Source organism: Arvicanthis niloticus, chromosome 21 (assembly GCF_011762505.2).
Source record: "Arvicanthis niloticus isolate mArvNil1 chromosome 21, mArvNil1.pat.X, whole genome shotgun sequence".
Lineage (NCBI taxonomy): Eukaryota > Metazoa > Chordata > Mammalia > Rodentia > Muridae > Arvicanthis > Arvicanthis niloticus.
Genome location: NC_047678.1, coordinates 10,758,030 through 10,770,416, shown reverse-complemented (window position 1 = coordinate 10,770,416; position 12,387 = coordinate 10,758,030). Strand labels below are relative to the sequence as shown.

The 12,387-nt window shown below is 46.6% G+C and overlaps 1 pseudogene; it reads right to left on the bottom strand.

Moving 5' to 3' along the window:
- Window positions 1–4,669: 4,669 nt before the first annotated feature.
- LOC117693638 (uncharacterized) lies at window positions 4,670–10,099 on the bottom strand (annotated as a pseudogene).
- Between the last annotated feature and the right edge of the window lie 2,288 nt (window positions 10,100–12,387).

The window sequence follows — 12,387 nt, the reverse complement described above, 5'->3', positions numbered from 1 at the left end:
CTTTGAGGGTTAGTATTCTCAAGGGAGGAGAGGTTTTTCAAAACTGAGGGCTGGGTACACAGAAGGTATAAGGCTGGCATTTTCAGGAACCTATGTCTAAGCCCCACAGAGGAGGGAGAAGTGGGGTTGAGGGAAACAGTGGAGAGAAATCCAATGAAATATGATGTGCTCCATGCCATAGGTTTCAGACACAAGTGGAGCTTCTGCAGGGGTGTCTCTAAAGTCCTTATGAATTTGGACAGTCTGGGACTCACCCCTGCAGTGCTGATTCTGGCTGCCTTGGGACACAGCCCTGTGCCAGTCAGACTACTGAAGTGTGGTATGAAAGAGCTGTAACATTTGAGGTTCATGTATCATTGCTGTCAGATACCCTCCATAGGACTACCCCAAGTAGACATTTGTTAAAATAATTTTTTTTTTCTAAACAGGGTCAAATCATGAGCCTCCTGCCAGGTATCAAATTAAAATATATGTATGTCTTAGCTAGGGTTTCCATTGCTGTGAAGAGACACCATAACCAAGGCAATTCTTATAAAGGAAAACATTTAGCTGGGGCCAGCTTATGGTATCAGAGGTTCAGTCTATTATCATCATGGTGGGAAGCATGGCAGCATGCAGGCAGACATGGTGCTGGGGGAGTGGAGAGTTCTACATCTTGATTTGAAGGCAGCCAGAAGAAGACTGTCTTCTACAGGCAGCCAGGTAGAACGTAGGGCTTAAGCATAGGAACCCTCCAAGGCCTACCTACACAGTGGCACACTTCCTCCAACAAGGCCACACCTCCTAATCATGCCACTTCCCATGGTGTCAAGGATATTCAGGCCACCACAGTATGGTATTGTATTTCTGAATCAGTAGGGAGTCTGGTTTCATAATGGGTCAAAAGAGAACTCGAAGAACAGACATTAATTCAGAGCTATGAAGTAGCTCTAAGACATTGAGGCAAACTAGTCAGTAACCCAGGAGGATGTGCTACGGAGAGAAGACAGTGGTTGCAAAAAAAATAGCTTAAGGATAGTAGGAATTAGATGGTCTGGAGGGGTAATCAGAAATCTAGAGGTTTTATTTTTCTTGTTTGCTTGCTTTAAACATGTTCTTCCCATCTCAAAATCTAAGGGGGCCGCTGAATTATCACCACCCATTCCCCCAGTCAGCTGATAGCCTTTTTTTGTTTTCTAAGAAGATCCCATGTGTTTGAGGGTTGAATAAGACTTCTAAGCTGTAGAAATAGAGGGATGAAGTTGTAGATGGTTTACAAAATTGTTTGCTACTTTTCTGACATTCAAAGACAATGGAGCAGCTCCTGCTGAAGCTCTCTAGTGAATGCCAATCACAGTGTGCTGCTTCCTTTGGAATTCCCTTCAATAGCAGCTTTAAAAAGTCATGTTTTTTTGGTTGTTGGATGGTTCACTAGGTAAAAGTGCTTGCTGCCAATCCTGAGAAACTGAGTTCAATCCCTGGGACGCACATGGTAGAGGGAGAAAACGGACTCCTCTGTTGTTCTCAAACCTCCACATGTGTGTCATGACATGTTTATGCCCCTCCTCAATATTCTCTCTCTCTCTTCCCCCAATCTCTCCCTCCTTCCTTCCTCTCCCTACTCCTCTTTCTCTCTCTTCCTGCCTCCCCCTCCCATCTCATCATACACATGTGTGGATGTAGCCGCCAGCAGCTACAGGTAACCGGGTTCACCTGAAAGGAAGGCTGGGAATGAAAGGGGAATGGAGGGCGAGAGAAAACATGAAGCCAAGACAATATATTCTGATCAGGTTTAATATTTTGCTTTCACATATAAAGGGGAAGCCCCACCCCCAGAACTCCAGTCTCTTCAGGTGTGGATAAGGGGATAGCAGCCCAGAGGTGTCAAGGCAAGCTCAGCAGGCAGTCCATTCTTCTCAGCTCCTGTAGCAGACCAAGGCCTGCAGTGCCTCCTGGGCCCTATTATTGTTTTGACCTACTGTGGTAAATGATTCCTTCAGGCCTGCTCAAGGCTTGGGGGAGAGCACGTGTGGACACACTCTTACAAACAAATTAAATATGTAAGTGATTTAAAAGTCTTGTTGGCAATTGTTTGCATAGCAAAACAGAATAGGTTGGAGTGAGGTGGGTATTTGTGTAATACAAGAGGAAGAAAGAGTCATGACCCTCTCTAGGATCATTATGTCACTTTCTGAATATAACCAGGCTTATTGTACAGTTTGCCTTTGAAAGACCCCCGAAGGGAGACCCTCACTCAAGTCCGGATCAGCACACACCCAAAGACACATGAGAGACCTTCTTGATGCAACAGCAGAGGCAGTTTAATGGCAAGGGCCCTTGGGTCGAAACTTATCTCACGCAGGAGATAGAGGAATCCACCCAGACCCCAGGAAGCTTGGGATATTTATAGGTAGAGGCTGAGGAGAGCGGGAAGGTTTGGCACAGTTACATGTGATTGGATATTTTAAACATCAGCAACTTGCATAAGAAATCATTTGAGCTGGCAGGATAACTGTTATTTTTAACTATTTGTCTGTACTTGTCTGGGCATGTCCTTGCATGCCTTTGTGATCATGAAACTTTAGACCACCCAGAAAGGGAGGAAGAGAGAAGAAAACACCAGATGGCCTATTACTCACTTGGGCTGGACCTGTCTGGGCATGTCCTTGCATGCCTTGTCATTTCTTGGTCACCCTGCCCCTGGAGGGATGTGAAATTTTTATTATGGCTATATTTAACAAGTTGTTGGTGGTCCTTGCTGACCATGAATTTTGTTATTGTTTTAAGCTGTTTCCAAATTTTATTCTCACATTCCCTACTCCTGTTGTTTTGAATAATTTTAATCTTAAAATTAAAGATCAGTATCTTCTATTTCGTCCTCCACAATCTCATATTGTTGTCTCAACACCAGTAGCTGAACAGTATCTATCCTAGTCTTAACAAAAGTTATTAATCTATTTATCACACATGGTCCGAAAACCAAGAGCAGAAAAATTATTATTAAGGGACCAGCCGCGGCAGAGAGCAGTGTAGTCAACCAAGGAGAATGGGTGAACCAAGACTCAAACCAACCTCGTTGGGCCTCTCTTTCTTTCTGTCTTTTATCTAACCTTTCTCTGAGTCTCTGCATTGAGTCTCGGACCACCCGGGTGTGGTCAGCATAAAAGCAGCATTCTTCTTTGAGGGCCACACACAGTCCATCTTTTAAAAATAACAGGTCTAGTCCCCTTCTATTTTGAAGGACTACTTCTGATAGTGATGTCAAAGAATTTTCTAAATTAGTAATAGACTGTTCTAACATCTTTAAATCTTCATCTATGGCGGTACTAAGGGCACTGAGGCTCTGTTGTCCAGTAACTACTGCAGCTGCTCCTGTCCCTATCCCAGCTGCAACACTGGCACCTAATAAAATGGCTAAAATGATGGATACTGGCTCTCTTTTATATCTCTCAAGCCCATTATCAAAATGATCTTCAAAATTATCAGCAGTATAGTAATAAATCCTGGGGACTAATTGTACAAGCACACAAAAATCTGTAGCTGGTTCAAATACACTCGTGGACACACAAGGGGTGAGCCCAGTATTACAGGCCCACCATCGGTTGGGTTTAGGCACTAAATAAAAGGTAGTTGATGTTTTCGGATGAGATTCTGTCTGATTACACAAATGTTTATGAGAGGCGGGTGGGTTTCCCAGACAAAAGCCAGTTTTTACCCCTGACACTTCAGTTAAGGTTAATTTCTGTTTTGTTTCCCAGGTGAAGGAATGATGGGAAGTGGTGTTGTTAAAAGTACCACTCAGTGACCCCTTCATAATATGGGGGTGCTGCTGTCAAACACAGCCAACATGATCTAGTAGAATTAGGATCTGTACTATTTAGGGCCTGGAAAGCTACAGTGATTAGATTGACTAGTCGTTGCCCTGTTGACGGCCCAAAAGGAGTGGCAGATGTCTTAAAACCCTGTGTAGGGCTAAGACTCTGAGGGTCAGTGGTGGCTACCGGTATGGTTGGAACTGGGTTTAAGATAGGGGGCTTTACAGGAGGACCTTGTTGGGTCCTATGGGTACTGTTGTAGTACTCTCCATTTTAAGTCTAATGATAAAGAGAAGCCCAGGGTCATATCCAGCGACATAAAGTTGGATGCCCCATTGGGCCCCTCTCCTCCATGAGGTAGTCTGCTTTTTCCCTATGTCTGAGAACACGCACCAATTGGTCTTACATGAGGGAACATTATTTGGCGTTCCCTCTTGGCGGTTATAGTTGGCAGTAAGTGTAATCCAATCAGTCTGGGAGGTGGGCCTCCAACCCACCATTCCACTAGTCTCACATCCCCAAGACTTACAATAGAAATGTGTTTCTGCTCCACAGTACCTCTGTCCCTTGGGTCTGTGATGTCCTGAACAGACATAAAAAGATTTATGTCTGAGACCTCCTAACGTGGCTACAACATCCTGGATATCCATGTCCTGTCTGGCCCACACAACTGGGTGCTGATTGCCAAACCTCTTGCATCTCTGTATCCCACCTTGGGGCACCAATCGCTATCTGGCACAGGTCAGGAAATAAGTCCGGCCACCAGGTCCATGGGGGGGTGGTGGTGGTGCATGGCGGCAATTGACCAAACAGTGCTTCCCTCCGCATTAAGCACTTCTCAGGTTTGTTTCATTGAGGCATGATGATTACTGTCCTTACTCAGGCTGGTGTCTGCGATGAAGGCAGAGCTTAAGAGGATTATCAGTCTTTTCCAAAATCCACCCATCTTGGCTATCTTCTAGAGGGGCCTTCTTGACATGTGACACATGAACCCAGGTGGGGATCCCTTCCACCTTGACGGTGGTTGGGGTCGTCAACAGTACCAAATAAGGTCCTTTCCACTGCAGCTCAAGATTCCCCGCTCGGTGTCGCCTCACCAGGACTGCGTCTCCAACCTTGAACTGGTGTGGCACTCGTAGGTTGCCAGCAGTAGGAGTTTTTAAGCTGTTCCCAGGCCTCCTTTCTGACAATCTGGAGAGCTTTTAGCCGGGCTAAAAGGTGAGATGGGGGAATAGAGGGATCATCAGGACGAGCATTGTTTTGTAAAGTCTCATAGATGGGCGGGGGCACCCCAAACATCAACTCAAAGGGTGTGAGGCCTAAGACTCCTGGGGTATTGTGCACCCTAAACAGGGCAAGAGGGAGAAGGGCTGTCCAATCTCTTCTGACGGTCTCTAAGGCCAATTTAGTCAAGGTCTCTTTTAATGTTCTATTTGGGGCCTATAAGCACAATGAAATTTCCAATTTATCCCCAGCTGTCTGGCCAGACCCTGACTTACCTGGGCGAAGAAGGCAGGCCCATTGTCTGACCCAATTACCCGAGTAATTCCGTATGGAGGAAAAATCTCTTCAGTGATCTTCTTGGCTACCACATTAGCTGTCTCTTTTCTGGTAGGGAACGCCTCTACCCATCCTGAAAAGGTGTCTATGAAAACTAGAAGATATTTATTTCCATATCGGGCAGGTTTTATTTCAGTGAAATCTACTTCCCAAAAGGTTCCAGGCTGGGTGCCATGGAGGCGCTTTCCTGTTTGGAGTTTACTCAACCCTGCATTTGTCAGGGCACAGGCTTTACAGTTTTTCACTATCTTTTCTGCTGTCTCGGCCTCTGGATAGAGTATGGAGATTTTGCTGCCAACTCAGTCATCTTTTTCGGCCCTAAATGAGTAAGGGCATGTATGTGGGTCAAGTAGGCGAGCCCTCCTTCTTCATCGAAGGGCGTTATTGTCTGTTCTTCCCCCAAGATTGGAACCAACATGGTCAGAATCATAGGTCCTTGAGCTGCCATTTTTGGCAGCTTGGTCAGCCATCTGGTTCCCACTTTCTATGAGTCCCTCCCCTTTTTGGTGTTCTGGGCAATGTATGATCGCTACCTTGCGGAGCAAATGGATAGCTTCTAATAAGCTAAGAGTTTCCTCTTTGTTTTTAATTTCTTTACCAGCAGATGTCAGAAGTCCTCGTTGTTTATAGATTGCTCCATGGACATGAGCCATTGCAAAAGCATACCGGCTATCTGTGTAAATGTGAACAGTCTTCCCCTCAGCCAGTCTCGGAGCCTGAATTAAGGCTATAAGCTCTGCTTTTTGGGCCGATGTCCCCTCAGGCAGGGTACTGGCCCATAAGACAGACTTCCTGTCCACTACTGCTGCTCCCGCTCTACGCTTACCTTCCACCGCGAAGCTACTTCCATCTGTATACCAGGCTGTTGCCCCAGACCATGGCTGATCAGTCAGGTCCATTCTAGTTCCTGTTTCTTCAGCCAATATTTCTTCACATTGATATACTGGGGCCTCGTCAGTCTTAGGCAGCAGGGTGGCAGGATTAAAGATAGCATGAGGGGCAAAAGTCACCTGTTCAGTCAACAACAAGCTTTGATAATGGGTCATTCGGGCGTTGGACATCCAACAATCTGGTGGCTGTCTGATAATGCTTTCTAGGGCATGGGGGGCCACTACAGTCACATTCTGGCCCAAAGTTAGTTTATCAGCATCTTTCACTAGCACAGCTGTTGCTGCTATCGCTCGTAGGCAAGAGGGACATCCACTGGCCACAGGGTCCAATTTCTTAGACAGATAAGCTATCGGTCATTTCCAGGGTCCTAGTGTCTGAGTAAGGACCCCTCTGGCGATTCCTTTTCACTCATCAACATATAAGGTAAAAAGCTTATTTAAGTCAGGCAACACCAAGGCAGGGGCTTGTAACAATGCCTTTTTGAGGAACTTAAAAGCTGATTGATGTTCTTCAGTCCAAATACATTCCCATTTCTCCTTGGTCAGGGGGTAGAGCGGGGCTGCTAGAGTGGCAAACCCCGGGATCCAGAGTCTACAGAACCCCACAGTTCTCTTTTCCAAAATCCACCCATCTTGGCTATCTTCTAGAGGGGCCTTCTTGACATGTGACGCATGAACCCAGGTGGGGATCCCTTCCACCTTGATGGTGGTTGGGGTCGTCAACAGTACCAAATAAGGTCCTTTCCACTGCAGCTCAAGATTCCCCGCTCAGTGTCGCCTCACCAGGACTGCATCTCCAACCTTGAACTGGTGTGGCACTCGTAGGTTGCCAGCAGTAGGAGTTTTTAAGCTGTTCCCAGGCCTCCTTTCTGACAATCTGGAGAGCTTTTAGCCGGGCTAAAAGGTGAGATGGGGGAATAGAGGGATCATCAGGACGAGCATTGTTTTGTTCTCTTACCTGGCAAGGGGTGGCTGGGGTTGGGATCTGCATCACTGTTTGTTTCCTAGCTTCAGTGAGCCATCTTTGTCCATCTTTCAGAGTGTACCCTAAGTAGGTCACCTCCGTCTGGCACAGCTGTGCCTTCTTAGCGGAAGCCCAGTACCCCAACTCACCTAGCTCAGCCAGAATCTTTTGAGTTCCCAGTTTACATTCTTTATAGGTCTCTGCAGCTATCAAGATGTCATCAACGTATTACAAGAGAGTCACTTGTGGGTTTCTGGCTCGGAAGGAAGCAACTTCACAGTGTAAGGCCTCATCGAACAAAGTGGGAGAATTTTTGAATCCTTGTGGCAGTCTTGTCCATGTGAGTTGTCCAGTCCTTCCATCTTCAGGATCTCGCCATTCAAATGTAAATAAGGGCTGGCTATTAGGATGTAACTTTAAACAAAAGAAAGCATCTTTCAAGTCCAAAACAGTGTACCACACCCATTCATGTGGCAACATACTAAGCAGGTTATAGGGATTAGGCACAGTAGGGTGGATATCTTGTGTTCTTTTATTCACTTCTCTTAAATCTTGCACTGGGTGATAGTCATTCATGCCTGGTTTCTTCACTGGGAGTAGGGGAGTATTCCATGGGGACTTACAGGGGACTAAGATCCCTTGTTGGAGTAATCTATTAATGTGGGGGCGTATGCCCTTTCTTGCTTCTTTACTCATGGGGTATTGTCGAACCCCTATGGGAATGGCTCCCAATTTAAGTTCAATCACCACTGGAGGGACTTGCTTAGCCATTCCCATTTCTCCAGTCTCTGCCCAGGCTTGGGGAAACCAACCTAGCCAAGTTTGAATGTCTGCTGATGGGTTCTTTTTATTTTGGTATAGTCTATATTTTTCTCCCAACTGTAGAGATAGTAATAGAGTGGGATGGTTCTTGACTCCCCAGGACAATTATGGCCCAGCAGGGGCAAAAGTAATCTGGGCTTTAAGTTTTGTTAATAAGTCTCTTCCCAACAGGGGCGTGGGTCACTCTGGTATCACCAAAAAGGAGTGGGTCACTTGCTTTTTTCCAAGGTCTACAGTTCAGGAGGTAGTCCACGGATATTGTTTTTGCCCCATGGCTCCAATAACCAATGTCTTTTTATCCTTTAATCTTCCCAAGGGTTGTTGTAATACTGAATGCTCAGCCCCCGTATCTACCAGAAAATCCATGGGGGTCCCCTCCACTCTCAAAGTTACCCTAGGCTCGGGGAAGGGGACTGAGCCCCATCTCCCCTAATCTTCATCTTCATCTTCCAAAGACAGTACTTTTGTTCCTTTCTTTTTAGGGCATTCTCGAGCCCAATGACCTTTCTCCTTGCAGTATGCGCGCTGGTCTTTCTCTAGTTGAGGTCAGTCTATTTTTCTGGGTCTCCTTGGCCCCTGCTTCTGCTTGCCGCCCAGGTCTCCTAGCTGTCTAACCTTGGCTCTCCTCTCTTCACCTACTACTGCGGCCAGTATATGCATCAAATTCTTTTCCTGTCTCCTATCTCTCCTGTCTTCATCTTCTCTCCTTTCTTTCTTTTCTCTTTCCTGTTTCTCATCCTCTGTTTCTCTCTTATGATAGACTTTCTCTGCCTCTTTCACCACATCCCTAATGGTGTAGTCCTGCAGCCCTTCAATGAGCTGGAGTTTCTTTCTAATATCAGGGGCAGACTGCCCTATGAAGGCCATTATTACGGAAGCCCGTTGTCCTTCTGACATGGAGTCAAAAGGAGTATATCTCCTATAGGCCTCCATAAGTCTCTCTAAAAACACTGAAGGGGGTTCATTTGTTCCCTGCATAACCTCTCTTACCTTAGCCAAATTGGTGGGCCTTCTTGCGGCCCCTCTGCGACCTGCCACCAGAGCCCAGCGATAAGTGGACAGCCGTTCCCTACCTTCTGCCATATGGTAATCCCATTAGGGATGAGCTAGTGGAAATCTCTGGTTTATTGTAGCTTCAACCGGATGTCCAGCATTTTCTCGGATGTTTTTCTGAGCCTCAGAGAGTATCCTCTCTCTCTCTTCAGTGGTAAATAGGGTCTGTAGGAGCTGCTGGCAATCATCCCAAGTGAGTTGATAGGAAAACACCAGGGACTCTATCAGACCTGTGAGTCCTGCAGGATTTTCTGAAAAAGGAGGATGGTGAGTTTTCCAATTTAAAAGATCAGAAGAAGTAAAGGGCCAATATTGTAGTAGCTGTAATTGATCTGGGCTGGTCAGGGCAGGTCCAACAGCCCTGAAAGTCAGGGCCACCATAGAATTGGGCCCCTCGGGGACTGAAGCAGCTCCCTTCTTACTCCTTGTTCCCGCTGAGGGTCCACCACCTGCTGTCTCTGTGGTGGGGGCCTGGGGTGCAGAAGGCTGGGGCGCGGGCTGGGGTTGAGGGGGCATGGGCTGAGGTGGATAGGGTGGGGGTACGGGGGCCAGCCACTCTGCAGGAGGAAGAGGCCACTCGGGGGGTTCCTCAATTTCAGGGTATATCTTAGGAAGGGGCTTTGGCCAAGCACTGGTCTCTTCATCCTTCTGCGGTTTTGATTTCTTCCCCGACACATCTTCTCAAACAGTCAGGACTCCGGAGTTAGGTCGAGGAGAGACCCAAGGTTTTACCCATGGGGGCGGGTAGCGGGCCAAGTCTTCCCACACAGTAATATAGGGCTGCTGGTCTGGATGTGATCCCGGTCCCTCCTGAAACACAACTGCCTTGAAGGCTCTGATAGCAAGTCAAATGTCCTCTCAGGGGGCCATCCTACATTAAAGGTGGGCCACTCTGAGGTGCAGAATGTCTGCCAAGGTCCCTTTTTCACAGTCACTGACAAATTGTGTCCTCTAGCCCTAACGTCAGCCCAATGGTCTAAAGTCAAAGATAGTGGAGTCCTCACAGCCTGTCCCATTTCAAAACCTAGCAATCCCACAACCAAAACACAAGCACACAGAACTAACACAGTCAGGCACACTTGCCCGCGTTTGGTCTTATAAAACCAGCCAAACTCGATCTCTGACAGGGAAGGATTCCACGTCTTCCCCTCAAGCAAGAGCACTCCGTCGGTCTCCTTTGTTCCGAAATAGGGCAGTCAGGCCTTACTGACTCCCCTCCGCCTCTGAAGCATCTTCCAGGGCTGCAGCCTGCGGCCCTAGCACGTCTGCTTCCACAGCTGCTGAGCCCTTACAGTCTACAACGGGCAGCTGCTCAGAAACCGAAGCCAAGACACAAAGACAGTGGCACCACACTCAGACACCCGGATGAGCCCCCACATGAAAGACCCCCGAAACAACAATTTAACAAGTTGTTGGTGGTCCTTGCTGACCATGAATTTTGTTATTGTTTTAAGCTGTTTCCAAATTTTATTCTCACACTTTCAAGAAGAGAAGAACTAACCGCATTTCAGTTTTTAAAAATTGTCACCCCAATATATGAAGTTATTTAAGATACTGGCTTAAAATGAATCCCCTGTCCTGACTCCAGACAAGATCTTTCCCTCCATGGTCTTGTGACTTACTGAAGGCCCAAAGTAGGGGAACCAAATGACAGGGATTGAAATACTGAACTCAAATATCTATTTCCTCTTGTAGATTGATTCTCTGAGGGATTTTTTTCAGTGATGAAAAATCACCTAACAAAGATACACTGCTAGTAATGGGGGGGGGGGTACAGGTACGGAGTCTAAAACGCCCATCTTCTGTAACCAGGCAACTTACAGTAGAGGGATTGGACAGCAACACAGCCACAAGACCTTGGACCTACAATTTGTCCTGCCTACAGGATATGCTGGGGTAATAGTGGCTCAGAACTTGTGAGAGTAGCCAGCTAATGAATGGCCCAACTTGAGACCCAGCCAGGAGAGGAAGCCTCTGCCTGACACTGGAGGGCCAGGAACCACAGGCTTGATAGCCCAGAGACCTAGGATAGAATCAAATATGCCTGGCAAAAACCGAGACAAACAAGCACCCAATTATACTTCTAGACCAGAGCCTAGCATAGCTGTCTTCAGAGGTTTCATCCAGCAATTGTTAGGAGCAGATACAGAGATTCTAAGACAAACATTACATGAAGATCAGTGAACCCTGAGGAAGATGGGGATGAAGGGTTGCAGGAGTGAAAGGGATCAAGGACACCAGAAGAGACTGTATCACTAAGCAGGCCTCAAAGGGGTTCATAGAGACTGAAATGACGATGGGGAGCCTGAATGGGTTTGACCTGGGCACTCTGCATACGTGATTTTGTAGCTTGGTGTTCTTTTGGGACTTATAACAAGGAATGGGGGCTGTCTCTAACTCTTTTGCCTGCTTTTGTGACCCTCCCACTGGATTGCCTTGTCCAGCCTTGACATGAGGACATGTGCCTAGTCTTGTTGCAATTTGTTATGCCATGTTTGGTTGATATGCCAGGGAAGCCTGCTTTGTCCTGAAGAGAGATGGAGGAGGAATGGATCTGGGGAAGAGGGAGGTGGGTAAGGGGAGGGCCTGGAAGAAGAGGAGGGGCAGGAAACTTCAGTCAGGAGATGAGAAAAGAATAAATAAATAAATATACAAAAAGCCCCACAGGAATGTTGAAAATAAGATTAAAGGCATTCAGGAAATATCAAGTAAACAAAAAGAAAAAGAGAAAAAAGTGAATGTGACCTCTGGTGAACAGAACTCAGAGCAAATTATCATATCAGGTTGGAATATTACACATTTGCCTCGAGGAGCTTATGAAAGGCATGATAGGTCAATGGATGTAACTGAGAAACTGTACAATGCACGGAGAGCCATAGAGGGAGGGTCCACAGTGACTCATGCATGAGCATTCATGTTTCCTGCCAGAGCCTCAGACATTCAGGGCCATCAAGTGTGTGGGTCAGGAGGCCAGGTAACAGCTTTTTCTTAGTTCAGATGACGCAGGTGAATTGGAAATGGTATAGAGGGGCATTGGGGCACATTTGGGGTTTATTTTCCCAACTCTAAGACATTTTAAATTTTGTTTTGAGCTAGCAAGATGGCTCAGTAGGCAAAGGGCTTGGTGCCAAGGACCTGAGTTTGGTCTATACAACAGACTCCCACAAATCATTTTCTCATCTCCACACATGCACCCTAGATGCATGTACTAACTTACACACACACACACACACACACACACACACACACACACACTAAATAAATAAATAAATAAGTAAATAAATAAATAAGTGAATGTTTAAAA